The following is a 25,238-nucleotide window of genomic DNA, read 5'->3' on the forward strand; positions in this document are numbered from 1 at the left end:
TGGACCTCTTGCACAATACACAACATTTTAGTATGTGCAGTGGAAAAGCTGGTTATCATATATATGTATGTTCTAGTGCCAGTAATGCTATATCACTGATTCTTCCGCTTTTGTTTCTCTTATAGAAATGCTCACTGCAGATAAGAGTAAGTATTTTTCTAGGTATTTTTTTTGTTACATTTGTACCCCGCGCTTTCCCATCATGGCAGGCTCAATGCGGCTTACATGGGGCAATGGAGGGTTAAGTGACTTGCCCAGAGTCACAAGGAGCTGCTGAAATAATAACACTTCATAAGTCTTGCCCATTATGGTTTAATGGGACAGAGTCTGCATGGGTTCAGCCAAGGGAAGTCTTGCCTCACCAATCTTGGCACCACTTCCAGTCTTTTTTTATCTTTAGCAAGATACGGCCTCCAAACCAAACACAGTACTCCAAGTGGGGCCTCATCAACGACTTGCAGAGGGGCATCAACACCTCCTTTCTTCTGCTGGTTATACCCTCTCTATGCAGCCTAGCATCCTTATGGCCATGGCCGTCACCTTCTCGCGTTGTTTCTTCACCTTTAGATCCTCAGACACCAACACCCCGAGTGCATCACTCTACACTTCTTGGCATTAAATTTTAACTAATGTTAACAAATTAATACCAATGCTGCTTCTAAATCAATTTCTGTTTGCCGTTATGACATAAAACATTTTTTGTATGAATATTTATTTAAAAAAAATTTTTGTACTCAGTATATATTGTGATGCCAATTCACCAGTCATGACGGCTTAGGCTTAGAACACCGCAATATCCAAACATCATTGCACTGAACCCTACCTGTCCCAACCGCTTGCTCTGCTAGATATTGTAACAGTTCATATAAGACTCTAATCAGATTAAATGTAACATTTGTATTTCTCTTATCTTGTTACACGTGAACAGTCCTGATATCCAATCTCTCTGCAGAGTTCAGTGTACTCCCATGTGGTGTTCGCCGTTTGCCATTAAATTTCTGTGCTCCCCAACTCTTTTATTCTGTCATTCAGATTGTTTGCTGTTCCCAACGCAAGTTTTTGTTTCGCCCAATACGGCATCTTCAGGAGAACTTGCTAAAATAAAACATTTTTTATATATAGTGTGTTAGCTTCTCTCATTGAAATTTTTCAGATCTGTTTCTCTAACCTATATCGCTCTACTGAAGTATCTTACTGCTAAACAATTATTCAGTCATCATAGGGAAGGAAGTCCATAACCCAGTCCCCTCCCGCTTCCGTAACACCAACGCATGCTCTGTTACTTCTGAGTTTAAATGTCCCAAGATTCCATTATCATGTTTCCTATAGGCCATCTCTTGTTGCCAATCTGCCTATTCTAGCCAGTCTATTGCCTTGTTCAACCCCTTGGGGTGAACCGTGTCACATTCGAATATAATCTCTGTTCTTTGGGATCAGTACCGTTGATATGTCCCCTCACCATTGTAGATGCACTTGAGACAACACCCCGTATTGTAATTCCATCTCTGTGTGATTATGAGTGGCCCAGTGCTCCACTAGTGGCGCTTCTTGTTTGAGACCCTGATGTTACTCAGATGTTTCGCTATTCTCTGTTTTACCTTGCGCTTAGTTTGCCCTATATACCATTTCTGGCATGGGCACTGTATTGCATATATTACCTGGGCAGTGTTGCAATCTGTGTGATTATACAAATGATACCTCTTCTGTGCCCCTAGGATTAAGTACATACTGTACTTCCATAGCGTGAACGCAATAGGTGCATTGCTGGCATTTACTGTTTCCCCCCACCCCCGCTCCGAGTTTAGTTCTATCTCTTGAAATACAGATAACATTTCTCCTACATTTTTGCTCTTGTAAAGGAAATTGAGGGTCTCTCTATTAGTTGTGAATGTAATTTAAATTGGCCAATATTTTTTAATAATATTAGAAACTCTATTTCCTTGAGAAGAGTAAGGCAGAATACAATGTATTTTTTTGGTGTTGCACTTGTGGTGGGTTTTGGTATCAATAACCATTGCCTATGTGCATTTTTGGCTCGCAATAAATTTTAACTGGCAGACCCTCGACCATTCTTCTAATGTTCGGAGATCCCTTCTCATCATTTCTACTCCCTCCAAGGTATACACTCTATTGGCTATCTTGTGGCATCCACAAAAAGGCAAACCTTTCCTTCCAGTCCTTCAGCAATATCGCCCCACCAATATATTAAACAGACTAGTCTCCAGCACACAACCACATGAGGAACTCCACTGCTCACCTTCCTTTCCTCCGTGCGGATTCCATTTACCACCACCCTCTGTCATCTGTTGGTCAACCATGTTTCCTATCCAGTTCACTACTTTCAGTCCTAAGTTCAACCCTTTCAGCTTATTCACGAGTCTTCTGTGGGGGACCCTATCAAAGGCTTTGCTGAAGTCCAAGTAGATTACATCTAGCGCAAGTCCTTCATCCAGTCCTTTGGTCAACCAGTCAAAGAAGTCAATAAGTTTTGTTTGGCAGGATTTTCCTTTGGTAAAGTCATGTTGCCTCGGGTCCTGTAACCCGTCAGCCTCTAGAAAGTTAACTATCCCTTTCTTTCAGCAGCAACTCCTTATTTTTTCTACCACTGATGTGAGACTTACCGGTCTGTAGTTTCCCACTTCTTCCCTGTTTCCACTTTTGTGGAGAAGGACCACATCTGCTCATCTCCAATCTCATGGTACCTGTCCCGTTTCTAAAGATATATTAAATAAATCTTTAAGAGGTCCGCCAGGCCCTCTCTGTGCTCCCTCAGTATCCTAGGATGTGTCCCATCTGGCCCCATAGCTTTGTCCACCTTCAGATTCTCAAGCTGTTTATAAACTTTCTTCCATAAACGGCGCAGTATACACTCCATTCCCAGATGTTTCCTCTGCAGCCAGTCGAGTTCAGCATTCTCTTTAAGTTGCCTTGTACACTTGGTAAATTTTTCAGATGAGATGTTCTCCAAGTTAGCAAATCAGAGCAGAGTACTTGAGGAGGGACACATCCAAATTCTTGTATGTGGGCAAAGAATGACAATCTTGGGGTTACATTTTTGTTGTTCCTTCTTGTTCCAGATTTTGGTATTATTCCTCAAGTAAGAAAGCTTTTAGCATTGCAGCATCTTCTCTTTGGAATACGTGTTGTTGGACCTGAGGATGGAGGCTTCAGTTTTAAGATTTTAAAAAAGCCTTGAAAACTTGGCTGTTCAGGCAATCTTTTGAGTGTTAATGGCATCAGTTATAGTGGAGAAGAACTCCAGGATAATATTTTTATTTTTGTCTTTTTCCTATTATGTCTCTGTTTATTGCAATTAGCATGGTCTACTGGTTATTGATTGTTATGCTATTCTCATGCAAAAAAAAAAAAAAACAACAACAGAGGAGTGGAGAGAACACTGAAAATCCCATGAGGAAGTGCACTGCAGAAGACAGGAGTGGGAGCTAGATCAGGCACTTCAAAAACAGACCAAGGTATACCCAATGTGAAGTGATGACTCTTAATGATGACTCCACACGGTATCATGTTTCGGCACAAACATGCCTGCCTCAGGAGTCTACATGAACACAAATAAGCAACCAAAAAACTACACAAATGTAATATAACAACAATAAAGGGAAATGGGACTTGATATACCGCCTTTCTGAGGTTTTTGCAACTATATTCAAAGCGGTTTACATATATTCAGGTACTTATTTTGTACCAGGGGCAAGGGAGGGTTAAGTGACTTGCCCAGAGTCACAAGGACATTAAAAGAGTCTTAAAAATGTGGTAACAAATATATTGTGAAGCACAAGTAATCAACAATACAAATATGGAATAAATAATGAGTAAATAATTGTAAAAACTGAAACATTAGGGATAAATATGATGGAAACCAAAACCTAGAGAGTACATGTGTATATGAATGTAAAAAAAGAAACAACTAACCTCTGATTGTTATTTTTTCATAAAAATGACAGTTACAATTGAATCTGTCTTCAGTGGTGGAAAATCACACTTCAGCCTATCTTCAAAGTCTAAAATGCTAAGGGGCCCTTTTACTAATCCGTGTAGACGCCTATGCACGCCCAACGTGGGTCCAAATTGGAGTTACTGCCCGGTTACCGTATGGCCCTTGTGGTAATTTCAATTTTGGCATGCATCCGCTATGCGAGTCTGAAAAATATTTTTTATTTTATGGCACACGGCAGCTACGTGCATCAAGTGGCATTTGACGCGCATAGACCATTACCGCCCGGTTATCACGTGAGACCTTACCGCTAAGTCAATGGCTTGCAGTAAGGTCTCAGACCCAAAATGGACACGCAGCAATTTTCATTTTGCCCCACGTCCGTTTTCGGCAAAAAAAAAGAAGGCATTTTTTGTAGGTGCACTAAAAAATAATTCTGTAGTCGATATCCGCATAGTCAGAAAAACGATGGTGCAAAAACTGCCAATTGCGGATACTGACTACGTTATAGGCACTATATCCTGACTGGTCAATTGCAAATTCCATGAAAATAACAATAAGAACTTTCTGACCCCTGAGGCAGGTGTTTGTGCGCCGAAGCACAGCCCGTGTCGGGTCATTTTAAGAATAAAAAGGACATCAATTATCTCAATCCTGAAGGCCCAGTGTTGCTTCTTTATTGTTTTCTGCAGAATTAATGGAACCATAATATTATAAAGGTTAAATGCTACATATGTGTGTGTGTGTGGTGTGTATATATATTATATAATATAAACCAGGTGTATGAATATACTGAATATAGTGTGGTTTTGTATATTAAAAAGAATACTGAATGCAGTGTATTTTTGAGCAAACTGTAACTGCCCATGTTTGTAAATAATAATCTACACTAGTATTAGTTCTGCATTTTCTAAAAGATCTGAATATAGTATTTGTTTAAGAAAGAGACCATCGAGTTTGCGAGCTAACTACGAGCTGCTCATGTCTGTAGATAAGAAGCAACGCTGTTATCGGTTTAGCATATTCTGATATAGTGTATTTTTTAAAAATGACCTGTGAGTTCGTGAACAAACTGCAGCTACACATGTCTATTTATTTATTTTATTGCATTTGTATCCCACATTTTCCCACCTATTTGCGGGCTCAGTGTGGCTTACAATACATTGTAAATAATGGAAATGCAGTTTGTTACAATCAGTTATGGATTCCATTGTGAGAAGTTAAGCGAGACAAAGTCAAGGTGTCGTTAGGGAATAGGTCAAGGAAAAGAACAATGGAAAGAGACAACTGGAAATTGGTAGGGTGATAAAACCTTAGCAAAAGAACATTTGGTATAACATTTTCTGTGAGTGAAGGTTTAAGTGTGATGAGATTACGGGGGATTAGAGTTCAGAAAAGAATGTATTGGTGTATTTCTGGAATAGTGAGTGTGGACTTCATGTGTATTGCTCCTTGCAGTAAATTTTATCGAAGAGATGAGTCTTCAGTAGTTTGCGGAAGTTGGTTAGTTCGTGGATTGTTTTCAAGTTGCGTGGTAGTATATTCCAGAATTGCGTGCTTAAATTTAAAAATTTAAAAAGTCTATAATTTAAAAATACACTATTATTGCTTAAGCACTTTCTGAAAAAAATGTTTCTCAGAGAAAGGGGCGGAGATCCATCTCTGTGTAATTCCAAAGGGAACGACTGTATTGAATTCATATATAAGTTTCTGTTCTTCTCAAAATAGTAAGTTGTCTAGGTTGCCTCTTCTCCAGTTGGGTGTGAAAATCTTATAGACCAAGAACTTCAGATCATCCACTGAGTGGTTAGCTGTGTTCCAAGGTGTTACTTTGGGTGCACTCACAATATTCTGATTGATACAACTACAATGTTCTATTATGAGAGTCTTGATCATCCTATTTGTCTTTCCAATATATAACAGATGGCATGGGCATTGAATGATATATAATACTTGAGTAGAATTGCAGTTAGATGTATGACTCAGTACATATGTGTTTTGTGTTGTGGGGTATATAAAGGCAGATGTTTCCCATGCATGTCATACACTGCAATGTTCACATTTTTAATGCCCCAAAATATTTTTGTTAATCCACTTTCCAAATTCTGGTAGAGTAGAGGGAACAAACTTCTATTTTAGGTTTTTCTTTTCTGGAATATGCAACCACAAGTTTTTTTTTAATGTTTGAAGCATTTGTGGTTCTCCAGAACATGCCAATGGCAACATATGATCCCCTGTTTTGATGGGCTAAAATGAAAATTTGAGGGTTCAGACAATATCTGGTGTAGTTCTTGTTTGTAAAAGTTCCTGTCTATCCTTTGCTTGTGCTAGCTCATAACCCGCGGAGATATATTTTAATGTATATCCTCTGCAAAGAAATCTTTCTGGCATGTTTGCTGTATGGTGAAGTCTTCAAAATTAGAACAAATCCTTCTCAACCAGAGAAACTGGCATAATGGCAGATTCTTCTTGAGGCTGGTATTGTGATAACTTGTGTAATGTAAAAAAGCATCTTGATCTGTTGTTTTTTTTTTTTATAAATCGTAGTTGTAAACTGATACTTTTTATTAAGTTGAGGAAATTTATTTCATTAGAAGTATATTGGATCTTCAGATTCACATCTTGAGTATTTAGCCAGTTGTAAAAGGATTCTAGGGTGTTACTATTGCCATGCCACAAAATGAATATGTCATTGATGTATCTCTTAAATATTTTAATGTGGTCTTTGAAAGGATGATGTTCCAAATATACATGTTCAAAATTGGCAACATATAAATTTGCCAGGTCAGGGGCCATGGTGGCCCTCATTGTTGTCCCTTTTACCTGTTGGTAGAATGCGTCTTGGAAACAGAATAGTTCTTAGTCCAATGCAAGAGTTGCACATGTAAGAATTAAATGATTGGAATTCATCTATGGTCCTTTCTTGCACATAGGGTCTGTTTCAGTGTTGCTTTAATTGTGGGATGTTAGTATAAAGTGAATTAATATCTAGTGTAACCATCAGGGTGTCAGTTAAAATCGCCATCATATTCCTGTTCATGTAGACTCCTGAAGCAGGTACATCTGTGCCGAAACATGGTACCATGTCGAGTCATCATTAAGACTAATCAATAAAAGTTATTACTTATTTTGGGTGTTCTTTGGTCTGTTTTTGAAGTACATGCTATTCTCCTGCCTATCCTTTTGTATTTTGTCTTGATTTGTAGCATGGCGTTTTGGGATTCTGCATGGAATCTTGCTATTCTCTGAGATTCTGCCGCTGTTGAAGCAGGACATTGAGCTAGATGGACCATCAGTCTATTGCTATTCTTATTTTGTTAGGGCTAGAAAATTTGAAGAATGTCATTCCTCTAAAAATGTACAGTTTCTTAACATTCCTCAGAATATATTGATGCTAAAGAGCTATTTTGTGAATGTTCTTAAATTATTTTGGTGCTTTACCTCTCACATCCCAGTGCATACTAATTGGTAGTGCTGCTTTGTATAAGGAGCCCATAGACAGCTGTGTGGCTGGTGGGTGTGAGGACAGATTTGGTTTGAAGATGGTGGAGCTCACATGCCACCTGCATAAGATTTTAGACATTGCTGGGGAGAAGGCAACTGTAGTGATAAATGTGGGAACCAATGACATAGGAAAGTACAGGAGGGAGGACCTGGAAGCTAGGTTATTTGTGGGGAAAGGGCTGAGGCACATAGTAAGGAGTAAGTCCTTAAGGAATGATTACCATCCCTGGATTATCAATGTCTCTTTATGCACTAATTCTTCTCTCCTTTGTTTTCTTGTAGAAAGCCTTTCTGCAGATAATGGTAAGTAATTTTATAATTATTTACTATAGCTGAAAGAAATAGAAATAAAAGTGGCTGGGTACTGATAGGTGTGAGAATCACTTGGTGGGAGGGATCTTTTACTAAAGTTTAGTTTGAGTTATCTGCAGCAGGAACTATATGAATAAAATGGGCCCTTCTGAAGATAACTTGAGCTAATTGTTAGTAAAAGACCCCTTGGTAACATGACTTAAATACGATGGACTTTGTGTGCAATACTGTAGATAAGGTTTTATAATGTGATGTGCTACCACATATACAAGTGCATTCCTGCAAATATGTTGGAACAGGCTCTCTGTTGGCAGATACTGTTCTAAAATACTACCAGATAGACAATATAACTTGGATGTGCCAATTCTGGTTTCTATATTCCTTCTAAATTGGGGCTCCATGTGTGGGTTCCAGTGTCAGTATTGTCGCATGCACTAATTCTTCCCATTTCTGTCTTCTTGTAGAAATGCTTACAGCAGATAAGAGTAAGTAGTTTTTAAATTTATCTCCATATGTTATAATTTTATAAATGTCTTCTGAATGTTTCTGTTCCTGCTGGGTGTGGAAGGCTCTGGTGTGGTCTTCGGAGTTCAGGGAGATTGGTATCATTGGGTAATTCTTCTTATTTTGGATCAATTAAAGTTATCACAAAATGCAAAGTTCCCAGCTCTGCTTCCTCTGGGCCTGTCCCTTTACCAGCTGTTCTTGTTCAATAGACCTTAAGCAGATAAGCATAAACAACCAGGAAAACATCACTAGAAACTGGGCTTAGGGAGGCCCACTATCCTCTGTGTTAGTAGTATTTCCATTAATTTACTCACCACAGAGATCAAACTAACCTGCCTGTGCTTACTGACCTTTTCCTTACTTGCACTTTGGTGGAGAAGAAGTACATTTGTCCTTTTCCAGTCCTCTGGGACAACTCCAACTCTAAAGAAGCATTGAAAAGGTCAGACAGTGGAGCCACCATATCTTAAGTTCCTTCAATACCCTCAGATGTATGTTGTCTGGCTCCATTGCTTTGTCTACTTTTAATTTGGCTAGACCCTCATGAACACATTCTTTGAAAAACCAATAGAGGTCTACCTCACGTCTATTCATATCTGTGTTTGCTTCTGCAGGCCTATTCCCAGTCTTTCATTTGTGAACACAGAACAGAAATGTTTGTTAAGCAATTCTGCCTTCTCCTTATCACCTTCTACATATTCCTCCCCTTGATCCTTACAATGCCACTTTGGCACTTCCTCCTATCACTAACATATCTAAAACATTTCTTGTACCACCACCCCCCAACCACCTATTTTACTGTATTGACTATTTTTTTCTTCCATGTGCATCTTGCTTTCCTGACTAGTTTCCCAGCTTTTCTTAGCTTTTCCAGATATTATCACCTGCCTTCCTCTTTCTGCAATCTCCTGAGTTTATGAAGGCTAAACCTCTTTTCCTTATCTTTTAAATTACTTCTTTTAAAAACCATAGTAGTTGCCTTTTCCTTTTATTTAATTTCCCAAGAAACAGCTCATTGCCCTTTAAAATAGGTCCTTTCAGTTTTGCCCACTGCTTTTCTACTTCTCCCAGATGTTCCCACCCAGCTAACAACAACTTGAAGCAATCCTTCATATTAATAAAAGTTAGTTCTCTTGATGCCTGGGTTACTTGGTTTTGAATGAATAATCTCTCCCCATGTCCTAATACTGAACCATATCTTCTGGTGATCACTGGATGTCACAGGGTCACCCACTACATCAGAAACGCTGTCCCCATTCATAAGTACTAAGTTCAGTATCCCCCTTCCCTCATGGGTTCTATTATCAGTTCCTGCAATAGTTCTCTTTGTAGAACTTCCAGGATCTCCCTACTTCTAGAAAACCCCACAATAGAGATCCCCCTATCAAAATCTGGCCTATTGAAATCACCTATTAGTAGTACTTCCCCCTTCACAGCTATACTGTGAATATCTTCAATTAAATCTTTGTCTATTTCTTCTTGTGAGGGAGGTCTGTATACCATCTCAATGTAAATCCATTTAACCAGGTAGGAGAAGCTCCAACATGTTAAATCACGCTCAGTTGGCTGGCTAACTGGGGATATGTAATGGCACTTATCTAGATAGTTCTGCTGAAATATTCTCTCTAACTGAGAAAATGGAAACTGGCTATTTTGAGGGCGGTTCGGAGAGGAGTCATAATAAGTCTGCCCAACAAGATACTTTATATGTATACCCAAGTTAAATTTGTCCTTGCCTTTCTCAGGGCACAGACCATAGAAGTCTGCCCAGCACTGTTCTTGTACTAAGTTCTGAAGCTAACGTCAAAGCCCCTTAAAATTTACACTGCAGTCCATCCCTATCTATTCAGTCACAAACAGGGCATAGAAGTCCTGCCCAGCTCCCATTTTGTTTCCCAATTACCGGTGTCGCCCCCCAATCTTCACTAAGATTCCACGGAACCATTCCTTCTAAAGAGGATTCCTTTGTGTTTATCCCATGCATGTTTGAATTTCATTACCATTTTTATCTCCACCACCTCCTGGGGGAGGGCATTCCACATAGCCACCACCCTCTCTGTTAAAAAATACTTCCTGGCATTAGTCTTGAGTCTGCCCCCCTTTCAATCTCAATTCATGTCCTCTAGTTCTACCGCTTTCCCGTCTCCGGAAAAGGTTCGTTTGCGGATTAATACCTTTCATGTCACCCCTGTTTCTCCTTTCCTCCAAGGTATACGTGTTCAAGTCAGCAAGTCTCTCCTCGTACGGTTTGCAATGCAAATCCCATACCATTTTTGTCGCTTTTCTTTGCACCGCTTCCAGGTTTTTTTTTTACATCTTTAGCAAGATACGACCTCCAAAACTGAACACAATACTTCAAGTGGGGCCTCACCAACGACTTGTAAAGGGGCATCAACACCTCCTTTCTTCTGCTGGTTATGCCCCTCTCTATGCAACCTAGCATCCTTCTGGCCACAGTTGTCGCCTTGTTGCATTGTTTCTTCACCTTCAGATTGTCAGACACCAACACCTTAAGGTCTGTCTCCTGAATCGAGCTTACTAATTTCTCCCCTCCTATTCGGTATCTCTCTTTTGGGGTTCTGCACCCCAAGTAAATCACTCTACACTTCTTGGCATTAAATTTTAACTGCCAGACCCTCGACCATTCTTCTAAGGTTCGAAGATCCCTTCACATCGTTTCTACTCCCTCCAGGGTATCCATCTATTGGCTATTTTCGTGTCATCCGCAAAAAGGCACACCTTTCCTTCCAACCCTTCAGCAATATCTCCCACAAATATATTAAACAAAATAGGCCTCAACACCAACCCCTGAGGAACTCCACTGCTCACCTTTCTTTCCTACGATGGGATTCCATTTACCACCACTCTCTGCCACCTGTTGGTCAGCCAGTTTCTTTTCCAGTTCACCACTTTCGGTCCTAAGTTCAACCCCTTTCAGCTTATTCACTAGTCTTCGTTGGGGGACAGTATCAAAGGCTTTGCTGAAGTTCAAGTAGATTACTTCTAGCGCACGTCCTTCATCCAGTTCTTTGGTCACCCAGTCAAAGAAGTCAATAAGATTTGTTTGGCAGGAGAGGAAGATGGCATTTTGAAGAGAACGCAGGAAGCTTCTCTCTCTCTCTCCTACCTCAATTGTTTTTGAAAGCGTTTCTTCATCCCTCAGTGCCTAAGAGGAGGGGTAAGCAGCATGTTGGCCCGGCAACACCTGCTATGCCGAAGGTCGGACCGATGGACTGCTTTACTGCAGCTGGACATTTTTTAGGACAAGATTCCTCGCCGCTGGAGGGAGCGGTGGGAGGTGACCCACTATTCCAGCTTGAGACTGACACCTCATTAAGCCCCGATCTTCGGAGTCCACCACCTATGCCGACGTTGGACCCGCGACGTGCAGTGGAGAACCTGTGCGATGACGCTCCAGGAGGGCTTCTTTCTGCGGGGGCAGGTCACGGTGATGGAGCACCAGCACTTTCCAGCCAGGAGACAGGAGCCAGCGTTTTGCTGGACACCAAAGCGGCAGGAGAGGTACAGCCCTTGGAAGGGAAGGAGATTGAAATTGCAGCTCTCGGTGAGTCCTATTTGCTTGAAAAACCTCAAAAGGTCACTCTTGATACTATATGGGAAGTTCTTTTGAGACTGGAAATTTCCTTATCACAAAAACTGATCTCAGTGAGCCAATGTTCTAAGGCTCCTTTAGAAAAAATAACTGTGTTGGAAACAAAAGTTTTAACTGTTGAAAAAATATTGAATCTAATATGGGTAAAATAGATAATCTTCAGCAAGCTCATATGAGTCTCATGAAAGAAAATAAACTTTTGCAATACAAAATTGAAAACTTGGAATCAGAGATCTAACACTCTACATTTGATAAGTTTTCCCAAAATGCCAGCAATAGCTCCTCTTATTACCTTTAAAAAATATTTACAGGAGATATTGAAGATTCCTGAACAAGCATGCCCGCCTGTTTCCAAGATATATTACATGTTACTGTATAAAAAGAAAGATACTAGTCAACCTATTGTGGAAGGAGGTGATGTCTCCTTTGATATCTTAAATCTCACGCAATTGATTGAAGAGGATGAGCAGGGCATTAAACTAGCAACGTTATGTTTCAGTTATTTTATTGACACCTCAAAATATGGAACATCACAATAATGTCATTAATACAGATCAATATTTAACAATATTTAACAATATTTAACCATACAACAGTAAAACAAGTGTCAAACTTTTATTGGTAATCTCCCTTCCCTCCCCCCCCCCCTCCCTGTGGTTCCGCAGTTACAGGAGTATGTTAAGTGTTCTCAGGATGGGCGGAGACATGGGTCCAATTTCATCTTTCTTGGTATCTGGAAAACCGCCCTTCTGCTCGTTATCCAGTTTCTGACGGAAGAGGCATCCCCTTGTCTCAGAGATATCAGCTCATGTCCAAGACTCTCTACCGCCTTATTGGTACTCCAAATCCAAGTCTCCACCATAATACGTTACTCCCCACACCCTCTAACCACCTCCCCACCCAACTCCCAATTTCCCCCCTACCCCCTCCCTCCACCTCCCCAGCAAGCAATGTGTATTCCTATCTCAATCTTCAACTCTAGGCAGCCTTCACTTCCTCCCCTACACTAGCAACGTTAATAGTAACGTTTGTTCTACAACCTGACCGAGATTGGGTATTAAAGCAATTCTTACGTCATAGAGAAGAACTTTTTATGAACTATAAGATTAGAATGTTTTCAGATGTTGCCAGAACAACCCAAAAAACGGCGTCAACTTTTTCTCAAGCTTCGCCCTAGGGTTTTACAAATGGAGAGTCTCTTTTGGTTGAATTTTCCTTGTAAATGTGTACTGAAAGTTAATTTGGTTAATATGTATTTTACGATCCAACACATTTAACCTCCTTTCTAGATTCAAGGACTGTGGTGTCTCCACCTGCGCAACCAGTAACAATATTTTCATCTACTCCGTAGAATAGTATGAATGGTCTAGTTTCTCTTCTATTTCCTTTACTTATTTAAGTGAACTGATTTCATGGAATTGTGTCTTGTTCTCCCTCCTAATAGTGGACTAGAACATCAGAAAGAATACTTATTTTCTGTATAATTGTGTAATGTGATGATAATATTCTTATTTTTCTTTTCTGTATCTTTTCTTTATCAAGAGTATTCTTGATTAATATGTGAAAATATGAAATAAAAAAAATAGATTCGTTTCCAAATAAATTATATCTAGCGCATGTCCTTCATCCAGTTCTTTGGTCACCCAGTCAAAGAAGTCAATGAGATTTGTTTGGCAGGATTTTCCTTTGGTAAAGCCATGTTTCCTCGGGTCCTGTAACCCGTTGGCTTCTAGAAAGTTAATTATCCTTTTTTTCAGCAGCGACTCCATTATTTTTCCTACCACCGTCTTGAGACTTGCCGGTCTGTAGTTTCCAGCTTCTTCTCTGTTTCCACTTCTGTGAAGAGGGACCACGTCCGCTGTTCTCCAATCCTGCAAAAACTCTCCCGTCTGTAAAGATCTATTAAATAAATCTTAAGAGGTCTGGTGCCGTCTCCACCCCGAAAGAAACGAGAGACAGGGTTGATATGATACAGTCATTCAAATAGTTGAAAGGTATTAATCTACAAACAAACCTTTTCCAAAGATGGGAAGGTGATAGAACTAGGGGACATGAATTGAGGTTGTATGGGGGGCTGACTCATGAATAATGTCAGGAAGTACTTTTCATGGAGAGGGTGGTAGATGTGCGGAATGCCCTCCTGCGGGAGATGGTGGAGATAAAAATGGTAACGGAATTCAAAAATGTGTGGATAAATACAAGGAATGCTGTTTAGAAGGAATGGATCCAAAGAAGCTTAGCAGAGATTAGATGACAACACCAGTAATGGGAATGAGGCTTCGATGACAGCTTCGCAGTTGGAGAATAAGGCTACTGCCAGGCAGACTTCTATGGTCTGTGTCTTGAAAATGGCTATAAGTTTATCTTATTGGGAAGACTAAATGGACTGTACAGGTCTTTATCTGCCCGTCATTTACTATGTAATATGTAATATTTATTTATTTATTTATTGTGAACATTTATATCCCACATAATCCCACCATGGCAGGCTCTATGTGGCTTACAATGTTTAGGAAAAGTACAATATAATAATTATGGTGCAAACAGAGTAGAGAGGAGGGGGAGAGGAATGAGGGAATGCAGATCAGGCAGGAGCGGAGTAAGATCGATCACACAGGTAGGTCTTTAGAGATTTCTTGAACAGACTGTGATCGGCTGTCTCTTTTAACGTTGATGGTAGAGCGTTATAATATAATAATTAACTGTTACTATGTTATATTACTATACCAGTATTCAGCCCTTAACCAGATAAGTTAAGCAAAACAAATATGACTGAATAAATAGCTGTCCTATCTTTGTCCAGTTTACCTTCTCTGGTTAAGGGCTAAATATTTACACTTAAATGGTGAAGTGCTAGCTTGGCCGCACATAACCAGATATTCATTGTTGATGCTTGTACGTGGCCTGCCATTGAATATCTGGGCATAAAGCCAGTGGCAGGTAAAAAGAAATCACTCACTGCCACCAGCTGAATATTTACCCCAGATGTGCCATTTCTCTCCTTTCAGATTAACCTACAGTGCCTCTTCCTTGATTTGGAAGTTCTACTATTCTTTTGCTTTAATCTTATTTTTACATATAGTACCATTCCTCCTTCCTTTCTTTCTACCATGTCTTTCTGAATATATTATAGCTGGCTATACCTATATCTCAGTCATGGTTCTCCATGCATTATCCCCTTGATTCTATATATGGACTAATTGGCAAGAATTAGAATTTATGCGTGCATCTGGCTAGGTGCTATCCTATAAAGATGTACACGTAAATTCTTGTGCACGGATCCAGCAAGGGAGCATGGCCATGGGAGGGGTATGGGAGAGTCACAAGCACTCCAAGAATTTGCAAGCAGTATTATAAAATTCCAGAGATCGGCTCCTAATTTAGGCTCAAGGATTTACACCAGGTTTCAATTGGTGCAAATCTTCGCACCTAAAAATTAGGCGCGGATCCCAGCGCTAAATGCTATTCTATAAAAGGTGCACAACTTAGAGCACTGTTTTTAGGATAGCTGTTAGCGCCCATTTTTTTCAGCACCATATATAGAATTTGGTCCCACATCTCTATGACCACCATAAAATCCAAGTCACATTTGTTTTTTGTTTTTTAATTTTATGATCTTTACTTCTGTAGAGGTGCATTGGAGGCAACTTTATTTTTACTGTTTCTTTTACGGATATATTAATTGGACTGAATGCTATATCTTTCTTATATTAGGTCTTTGTGATCTCTTTATAAATACATTTTAGAAAGAAATATAGACAGCTGTGTGGCTGGTGGGCTTTGAGAATAGCTTTCTAATTTTGGTTGCTAAGTTTGAAGATGGTGGAGCTCACAGACCACCCATATAAGATTTTAGATGCTGCTGGGGAGGACCAGCTATGATGCTAAATGTGGGAACTGATGACCTAGGAAAGTGCAGGAGCGATGACCAGGAAGTCAAATTATTTGTGCAGAGAGAGGCAAGATACATTGTAAAGAGTGATGAGGATAAAGATAAAGTGAATGTGCTAACAAGTACTTCTCTTTGGTGTTCATGGAAGAAAATCCTGAAGAAGGACTGTAGTTGGCTGCTGAGGGAATATCTGGGAATGGAGTGGATATTGCGCTGTTCACGGAAGTAAGCGTTTTATAACAGCTTGAGAATTTGAAGATGATCAAAAGCTATGGGGCCGAATGGGATAAATCCCAGGATACTGAGGAAGCTCAGAGAAGTCCTGGCGGGACCTCTTAAGATTTTAATTAATGGATCTTTAGAGACGAGAGAGGTTCCATGGGATTGGAGATGAGCAGATGTGGTCCCTCTTCACAAAAGAGGAGACAGGGAAAAAGTGGGAAACTACAGGCCGGTAAGCCTCAAGTTGGTGGTAGGAAAAATAATGGAGTCGCTGCTGAAGGAAAGGATAGTAAACTTTCTAGAAGCCAACAGGTTGCATGATCCGAGGCCGAAAGAATCTTACTGACTTCTTTGACTGGGTGACCAAAGAACTGGATGAAACATGTGCTAGATATAATCTACTTGGATTTCAGCAAAGCCTTTGATTATCGTCCCTCACAGAAGACTCATGAATAAGATGAGAGGGCTGAACTTAGGACCCAAAGCGGTAAACTGAATAGGAAACTGGTTGACCGACAGGCGACAGAGGGTGATGGTAAATGGAATCCAACCCGGAGGAAAGTGAGTAGAGGAGTGCCTCAGTGGTTGGTGCTGGGGCCGATTCTGTTTAATATATTTATGAGAGATATCACTAAAAGGTTAGAAGGAAAGTTTGCTTTTTTTGTGGATGACACAAAGATAGCCAATAGAGTGGATACCCTGGAGGGAGTAGTTAAAATTAAATGCCAAAAAGTGCAGAGTGACACACTTGGGGTGCAGAAACCGAAAAGAGATATACCAGATAGGAGGGGAGAGATTGGTAAGCTCAGCTCAGGAGAGGGACCTTGGGGTGATGGTGTCCGAGGATCTGAAGGTGACAAAACAATGTGACAAGTTTGGTCGTGACCAGAAGGATGCTAGGCTGCATAGAGAGGGTGTAACCAGCAGAAGAGAGGAGATGTTGATGCCCTCTCCAAGTCATTGATAAGGCCCCACTTGGAGTATTGTGTTCAGTTTGAAGCCGTATCTTGCTAAGCAAGTAAAAAGACTTGAAGTGCTTCAAAGAAGCTACAAAAATGGTATTGGATTTGCATTGCAAGACGTATGAGGAGAGACTTGCTGACCTTAACATGTATACCCTGGAGGAAAGGAGAAACAAGGGTGATATGATACAGGCATTCATATATTTGCCATGTATTGATCCGCAAACAAACCTTTTCCAGAGTCAGGAAGGTGGTAGAACTAGAGGACATGAATTGAGGTTGAAAGGGGGCAGACTCAGGAATAATGTCAGGAACTATTTTTTCACCAAGAGGGTGGTAGGTACCTGGAATGCTCTCCCATGGGAGGTGTGGAGATGAAAAATGGTTATGGAATTCAGAACTGCGTGGGGCTACATGCACAGAGCAGGGCGTAAGGCGTCAGAAACAGCTGATCACAAAGGGAACTTAGTTGAACAAAGGCGCTACTCCAGCGCTGAAGAAGACTCTCTTTGGCTGGCGGGGTTCGGGGACCCCCACCAGCAAAACAAGATATCTGATGCGGGTGGCGACATCGGGGAAGGGTTGGTGGTGGGAGGGGAGTTCAAGGGGATCATTGGCAGGGGGCCATGGCCTAATCTACGGGGCCCAGGCCCCCTCAGGCCCCACATAGCTAAGCCACTGAGGTATACATATGAAGTATCACATACTATATGTAATGAGTTTATCTTGTTGGGCAGACTGGATAGTCCGTACAGGTCTTTATCTGCCATCATCTACTATGTTACTGTTTCATTTCTGGGAAAGTAAGCTCTGAATGGATTGTCAGATCCCTCTTAATGGCATTGCCTTCATTTGTGTGCACTGATTCTCTCCTCTTTTGTTTTTTGTAGAAGACCTTTCTGCACAAGTTGGTGAGTAATTTTCTAACTCTTTACTATAGCTGAAATTATTACGTTTCCTAGGACATCAATTGAAATGTATGTAGCTCAGTGGCAGGTGGGAATGACAATCGCTTGGTACCTTGCAAGTGGCAACCTCATATGTCACCCAAATAATATTTTACTAAGTGCTGGGGGATGGAGGGGGTGAGCTGACCTTCATGCTATATAAGAGTATCATTGATTTAGGAGGGTGCAGGAAAGAGGTTATGGAATCTAAGTTATTTATTTATGGGGAGAGGGTAAGACAGAAGGTGAATACCTTTCATTTTGGGGGAATGGGTCCTGTAGGAATTATTAATTCATTTTTAATATCCATGCCCCTGCATTCACTAATTATTCCCTTTTTCATTTTCCTGTAGAAAGACTATCTGCAGATAACAGTAAGTAGTTTTTTATTTATGTTCTGTGGCTAAAATACTTCCACTTTGTTTTCAAACCAGCTGATATTCAAAGCAAGTTAACCAGCTGGGAATGGTCTTTGACCAGTTAACTTGCTTGTATGTGGCTTTCTAGTTATTCTTAGTGGCACTTAACTGGTTATTGCCTCTGAAAATGACTGGTTAGCAACGCATTGGAAGCCATGTATGTCGGATGCTTTAGAGGGGCGTTTCAGGGGTGGAGTTCAGTTAGCTCCCAATATTCTGAGCTAACTGGCCATGTTTAGCACATAAACAACTGTCCTATCTTTACACCCTAGCCCATGGCTGATTAAGTCTGAATATTAACCGGACATGCGCTAGCCAGTTTTTAAAAAAAACTGGAAATTCAATGCTGAAGCCTGCACAGGGCTCAGCATTGAATGTTTGGTTTTATCATTGGCAGCAGACAAAAAAATGCAGTCTGCCGCTGACTGAATCGGGGGAAAATGTTTTTATTTATTTTACATTTGCTTCAAACTCAAACAGGGTGGCATAAATGCACACAAATGGCAGTTTTCTAGTGATTTGCATGCATGTGGACACATATGTGCATAAAGAACCATTTTTTACTAAACAGTATCTGTAAGTACAACCAAGATTTAATGGCATGTACTTTGCAAGGTGATGTTTGGAAGCAGGTTAGGCGGGTCATACACTATTGCACATAGAATCTTATAACCTACACGTGTTCCTTTGCAATCTAGGTGTAGGTACAAAAGCATTTACACCAGCTCAATGTTTGGTATAAATGTCTGCACTTGCAAAGTAAGTAGGTGTATGGTGGCTTATGCTAGTGTTCTATAAAGAGAAATAGGAATCTACTGAGAAATAGGAATCTACTGTCATTATAAAATAGTCTTGAAAGGAATCATGAGATTCCATGCTGGAGAGAGGACGCAGGTAGAAGGCTCTCCTACTGATCTCTCCCAAAGCCTTGCTTTTATAGTAGATTCAAATCCTTGTGCTTATTGAACTGTTTGGCACTATGTGTGAAGAGCCTGGCCCACTTTGGGGAGATACTCTGGTGGCTAGGTGGCGGCTAGATTGAGCCGATTGGACAAGCAACCTGTTCTACCATCTGAGGATAAAATGGAGGCTCTCACTAGCCTGTGGGTGTCTGAAGTGGCATCAGAGGTAGCTACTCTTATGGAGGCCATACTGGATACAAGATTCCAACCCCTTGAGGAGAAATTAAGCAAAGTACAGGGGACACTTGAGGAGATGACCCAGGAGATTGCGCGCCAGCAACAGCTGACGGGAGAACTTGAGGATCGAGTTTGGGTGATGGAGGATTCTCATACAAAGATACAGAAGTCCTTAGAGACTTGCCAGAAGCATCTGGAAGATTTGGAGAATCTTTCTAGGAGGAGTAATATCCGGTTGGTTGGAATCCCGGAGTCTGTTTTAGATGCAGATCTGCTGGGCCTTTTGGAGGCCTGGATCACGAGGGAGCTACAACTTGCTGACCACGTGGGGCCACTCCGTATAGAACGAGCTCACTGGCTGGGCTCTAGGAGACTGGCTTATGGAAGACCATGGGTGGTCATAGCAAAGATACTTAATTATGCACATAAAGTCGCAATACTGCATGCCCTTCAAGGGGGGGGGGGGGGGTAAAGCACTGACTTATGAAAATAAAAATTACTTCCAGGACTATTCCGTGGGAGTGTCAGCCCAACGGCACTCCTTTTCATCTGTGTGCTCTCAGTTGTTTGAACGTCATGTCCAATTTGCTGTGATCTACCCGGCCCACTTACGGGTGACATACAAGGGACAGACACATCTTTTTGATAACTCAGAGGCGGCACAGACATTCATGGAGGATCTGGACAAAATATACAAGACTCCAGTGCAAAAGGAATTTGAGGGCAGTGCCGGGAACCAGAGGTGGAGGGTAGGACAAGATCTTCTGTTTCTAGACTGTGTAGTTGCCCTGATCTCGTGTTTTGAATGTTGCAGTGGTGGTTAGGTGGCTGGCGGTGAGCTGGATACAGATTACTAGAGAAGGGGATAGCATATTGCCTTGCTTGGGGTTTGATCAAGAATGCTACAGGGCTATCTCTTTGAGGGCCATATAAGTGTGGTTTTACATGCTAACTAGGGCTAGAGGAATCCCCAGGCTCATGGAGGCTCAGCTCCCTTTTTTTTCTCAATATAAGAGCTGCGTTGGACTAAATGAAGCTAGATCTTGACTGTCTGGACAATGTTAAGGGCAGTAGAGGGTGGCAGGTTCTGTTTATTTGAAGGAGACATCTATGGACTTTTACTCCCTTGGAAGTTCTAACTTTTTGGCAGGAAGGTGAAGCCCAGTGCTGTAAGATACTTGGTTAGAGTGCCATATTTCTATCCACAGGTGCAGTGTTAAGAGTACCTACCTTTCGAGTGTGTTTTTTTTTTTTTTTTAAAATCACAGCTCAACTCAGACTCAGTGAAGGCTTGCCCTTGTTTCATTGGACAATACTAATCCGGCTTATTTCGAAAGAGAAGGACACCCATCTTTCGACACAAATCGGAAGATGGACGGCCTTCTCACAGGGTAGTCCAAATCAGTATAATCGAAATCCGATTTGGACGTTCCCAACTGCTTTCCGTCACATGGACCACCAAAGTTCAAGGGGGCATGTCAGAGGCATAGCAAAGGCGGGACTTGGCATGCTTACACACTAGGAGTCCTCAGACTCCTCATAATCGAAAGAAACAAGGACGTCCCTGACAAACACTGGACGACTTTACCTCGTCGTGTTTTTCTTACGACCAAGGCACAAAAAGGTGCCTGAAATGACCACATGACCACCGGAGAGAATCAGGAATGACCTCCCTTTACTCCCCCAGTGGTCACTAAACCCCCTCCCACCCTCAAAAAACTCCTTTAAAATATTGATTGCAGCCTCAGATGTCATAGGTCCATCACAGCAGTATGCAGGTCCCTGGAGCAGTTTTAGTGGGTGCAGTGCACCTTCAGACAGGCGACCCAGGCCCATACCCCCTGTTACGTTTGTGGAGGAAACAGCGAGCCCTCCAAAACCCACCAGAAACCCACTGTACCCACATCTAGGTGCCCCCCTTTACCCATAAGGGCTATGGTAGTGGTGTACAGTTGTGGGGTTGGGGGGGCTCAGCATACAAGGTAAGGGAGCTACGTACCTGGGAGCAATTTCTGAAGTCCACTACAGTGCCCCCTTAGGGTGCCCGGTTGGTATCCTGGCATGTCAGGGGGACCAGAGCACTTAGAAATGCTGGCTCCTCCCACGACCAAATGGCTTCAACACCTCCTTCCTGCCATTAACCCATCACCATTCCTCCTAAGGCACCCCGTCTTCGTCGCCTTCGTCGCACAACCTCCCCCCCCCTCCTCCGCACTCTCTTGCTACTCCTCCCTGCTATCCGCGGGAGAATTAATCCTAATCCAGGCCCACCCTCACTTCCTCCTCCTATCCATGCAAAACGATTCCGTGAGTCTCCAATCTCGCTTTCTATTACCCCTCTCCCCCCCTCTTTCTCTCCTTCTCATGTGCCTTGTGGAATGCCCCACCTCGGTCTGCAACCAAACTGCCTTTCACCCACGATCTCTTCATCTCTCATTCCCTTCAACTGCTCGACCCTAATGAAACCTGGCTCTCCCTGACGACTCTGCTCAGTCAGTGGCCCTTGTCATGGAGGTTATCTCTCTCCACACTCCCCCGCACAGCTGGCCCTGGTGGAGGCGTCGGGCTACTAACTCTCGCCATCCTGTAGTTTCCAACCCCTCCTCCTACCGCAGTCTCACTGCTTTTTCATCCTTTGAAGCTCACTCCATCCGGCTATTCTGCCCATTACCACTCAGAGTGGCAGTCATTTACCGCCCCCCCTAATAAATCCCTCTCTCCTTCCTCACCGACTTCGATGCCTGGCTTTCCGTCTTTCTTGAACCCTCATCTCCGTCCCTCATTCTCGGAGACTTAACATACATGTTGATGACCAGTCTGACCCTCACGCTTTCTCAGTTCCTCACTCTAACATCATCCTTCAACCTCCAGCTTTGCTTCACCACCCCCTACTCACCGAAACGGCCATTGTCTTGACTCGTCCTCTCCTACATAAGTACATAAGTACATAAGTAATGCCATACTGGGAAAAGACCAAGGGTCCATCGAGCCCAGCATCCTGTCCACAACAGCGGCCAATCCGGCCAAGTAATGCCATACTGGGAAAAGACCAAGGGTCCATCGAGCCCAGCATCCTGTCCACAACATCGGCCAATCCAGGCCAAGGGCACCTGGCAAGCTTCCCAACGTACAACATTCTATACATTGTTATTCCTGGAATTGTGGATTTTCCCAGGTCCATTTAGTAGCGGGTTTTTGGACTTGTCCTTTAGGAAACTGTCCACCCCCTTTTAAACTCTGCTAACGCTAACCGCCTTCACCACTTTCTCCGGCAACAAATTCCAAGAGTTTTAATTAACGTTGGTGAAGAAAAGTTTTCTCCGATTTGTTTTAAATTTACTACACTGTAGTTTCATTGCATGCCCCCTAGTCCTAGTATTTTTGAAAGCGTGAACAGACGCTTCACATCCACCTGTTCCACTCCACTCATTAGTTTAGATACCTCTATCATGTCTCCCCTCAGCCGTCTCTTCTCAAGCTGAATAGCCCTAGCCATCTCTTCCGGCTCTCCCTCCAATTTCCACGTTTCAGCTCTTCTTTCTCCGATCATACCTAATCACCTTCACACCTATCTTCACCCCCCCCCCCCTCAGCCCGTCCAACTTTAACACTACCTCCAGGAATCTCCAGGCTATTGACCCTCCCACCCTATCTTCAATATTTCTAATCCTCCTCACCCTCCATCAGTTCTCCGAGTCTGTCGACAAGGCTGTCTCCACTTACAATGCCACTCTCTCCTCTGCTCTGGACACCCTCACACCATCCACCTCCAGTCCCACAAAGCGTACTAATCCCCAGCCCTGGCTGACCCCTTGTATCCATTACCTTCGCTCCTGCGCCCGAATCTGCTGAACGCCTCTGGAGGAAAATATCGCACCCATTCAGACTTCCATTCACTACAAATTTATGCTATCCTCCTTCTACTCTTTCCCGATTCCTTGCCAAACAGGACTATTACACCCAATGAACCATTCTCTCACAGCCTTCCAACCCCCGTCGTTCTTCTCCACCCTTACTCCCTCCTCAAAGTGCCCTCCGCTCCCACCCCCACCCCTCGCTCTCTCCTCAATCGCTGCTGATTACTTCCGCGACAAGGTGCAAAAGATCAACCTTGAGTTCACTATCAAGCCATCCTCTTCTTCACCCTTCAACCCTCTCCCTCAACCAACCAACCCAGGCCTTTTTCTCCTCCTTTCCTGTCATCACGAGGAGGAAACCACTCGCCTTCTTTCCTCCTCGAAATGCACCACCTGCTCTTCTGATCCCATCCCCACCAACTTACTTACATCATCTCTCATACTGTCACCCCCTCCATCTGTCATATCCTCAACCTCTCTCTCTCCACTGCAACTGTCCCCGACACCTTCAAGCACGCCGTAGTCACACCTCTCCTCAAAAAACCATCACTTGACCCTACCTGTCCCTCCAACTACCGCCCCATCTCCCTCCTACCCTTCCTCTCCAAAATACTTGAGCGTGCCGTTCCACAGCCGCTGCCTTGATTTTCTCTCCTCTCATGCCATCCTCGATCCACTTCAATCCGGCTGTCGCCCTCTTCACTCGACACAAACAGCACTCTCTAAAGTCTGTAATGACCTGTTCCTTGCCAAATCCAGAGGCCACTACTCCATCCTCATCCTCCTTGATCTATCCGCCGCTTTTGACACTGTCAATCATGACTTACTTCTTGCCACACTGTCCTCATTTGGGTTCCAGGGCTCTGTCCTCTCCTGGTTCTCCTCCTATCTCTCCCACCGCACCTTCAGAGTTCACTCTCATGGATCTTCTCCACCCCTATCCCCCTATCTATTGGTGTTCCCCAGGGATCTGTCCTTGGACCCCTTCTCTTCTCAATCTACACCTCTTCCCTGGGCTCCCTGATCTCATCTCATGGTTTCCAGTATCATCTCTATGCTGATGACACCCAGCTATATCTCTCCACACCAGACATCACCGCAGAGACCCAGGCAAAGGTATCAGCCTGCTTATCCGACATTGCTGCCTGGATGTCCAACCGCCACCTGAAACTGAACATGTCCAAGACCGAGCTCATCGTCTTTCCACCAAAACCCATGTCTCCTCTTCCTCCACTTTCTATCTCAGTTGATAACACCCCTCATCCTCCCCGTCTCATCTGCCCGCAACCTCGGAGTCATCTTTGACTCCTCCCTCTCCTTCTCTGCGCATATCCAGCAGATAGCCAAGACCTGTCGCTTCTTCCTCTTTAACATCAGCAAAATTCGCCCTTTCCTCTCAGAACACACCACCCGCACTCTCGTCCACGCTCTCATTACCTCTCGCCTTGACTACTGCCGGCCTCCCCACTTAGCCATCTATCCCCCCTTCAATCTGTTCAGAACTCTGCTGCACGTCTCATATTCCGCCAGAACCGATATACTCATATCACCCCTCTCCTCAGGTCACTTCACTGGCTTCCAATCAGATACCGCATTCAATTCAAGCTTCTCCTTCTTACCTACAAATGCACTCAGTCTGCTGCCCCTCACTACCTTTCTACCCTCATCTCCCCTTACGTTCCCGCACGTAACCTCCGTTCACAGGACAAATCCCTCCTCTCTGTACCTTCTCCACCAACGCCAACTCCAGGCTCCGCTCATTCTGCCTCGCCTCACCCTATGCTTGGAACAACCTTCCTGAGCCCTTACGCCAAGCCCCCTCCCTGCCAATCTTCAAGTCTTTGCTTAAAACCCACCTCTTCAATGCTGCATTCGGCACCTAACTCTTACCGTTCAGTAAATCCAGACTGCC

The 25,238-nt window shown here is 42.8% G+C and overlaps 1 pseudogene; it reads left to right on the top strand.

Annotated features, from left to right (window-relative positions):
* LOC115464458 overlaps nt 1-25,238 on the top strand; it is an 86,044-nt pseudogene that overhangs the window by 47,320 nt on the left and 13,486 nt on the right.

Source organism: Microcaecilia unicolor, chromosome 3 (assembly GCF_901765095.1).
Source record: "Microcaecilia unicolor chromosome 3, aMicUni1.1, whole genome shotgun sequence".
Taxonomy (NCBI): domain Eukaryota; kingdom Metazoa; phylum Chordata; class Amphibia; order Gymnophiona; family Siphonopidae; genus Microcaecilia; species Microcaecilia unicolor.